Source organism: Ramularia collo-cygni (genome assembly GCF_900074925.1).
Source record: "Ramularia collo-cygni strain URUG2 genome assembly, contig: RCC_scaffold07, whole genome shotgun sequence".
In the NCBI taxonomy this organism is placed as follows: Eukaryota; Fungi; Ascomycota; class Dothideomycetes; order Mycosphaerellales; family Mycosphaerellaceae; genus Ramularia; species Ramularia collo-cygni.
Window position 1 is genome coordinate 330,955 of NW_019716261.1, and position 1,098 is coordinate 332,052.

Sequence of the window (1,098 nt, forward strand, 5' to 3'; positions counted from 1 at the left end):
GAGAAGGAGATGGACTGCTGAAGATGCGTGCTGTGCGCGGCTTGGAGAAGGAGATGGACTGCTGAAGATGCGTGCTGTGCGCGGCTTGGAGAAGGGCGGAGCGCTGAAGATGCTTGCAGTGCACGGCTTGGAGAAGCGGCCGACACCGATGATAGAGTCTTTGTAAAATGAGGTGGCCTGTCGTCCGGAGTGGATGGTATGATGGATAGAGAGAACGATGTGAAGAGAAATATGCGCAGGTAGGTAGCTGCGTATAAGTATCTGCAGGCGCGGCTATCATGGTCACCGACCTATGCGACTGCCTTCTAACACAGCATCCTTCACAACTATGCATGCCTCCTTCCGAGCGGAAACATGGAGCCATCATTGATGTCACTTACACCACCCCTTGAGCACTACCGCGACCTTCGGTTCGACCACTCCCATTGAAAGCGACGCTGTCCGGCCTGATCACGGTAAGTTGCATCCTCGCGGCCCAGCTATTCGCACCTCTTCTCATCGTCTGCTTACAATTAGCAGGCACATTTTCCCTGCAATGTCTAAGTCGGCCATTTCACGCACCAAGAGGCTTGTCAACGTCGCCGTGATTGAAGATGAAATCCGTGGGCTTGAAAGCAGCCTACATGCAACCGGTGATACTGTGCCATTCCCACGAGACGGTGTACGTTGGAGCAAGCACAAAAATCGGAAAGATGTACCCTCCTACGAGGAGGATCTTACCGATAGGATGGTTCTTATCGAAGGCCTTCTGAAGTCAGCACAGAAGTCGGCACAGGAGCATAGCCATGCTTCCACAAACACCCCATTCGATCCCCACTTACATGATAAGCCATTCTTCGCCTCACGTCAGACACGTACCGATGAACGCGGTCGCTCTCACTACCGCCCACGCTCTAGGGATTCTCGAGAGCGATCACCGCAGAGGCAGGATCTCCGTCCACCAGCACATGATTACGCTCGCGGTCCTGATTACCATGATCATGCTCGTGGTCCTGATTACCATCGTGATCACTCTCCAAGACGTGGATATCCCCAACACCGATCTACTCGAGACAGTTACAGGCCAGGAGTACAATCTCCGCCAAGGCGGCCGCCTTC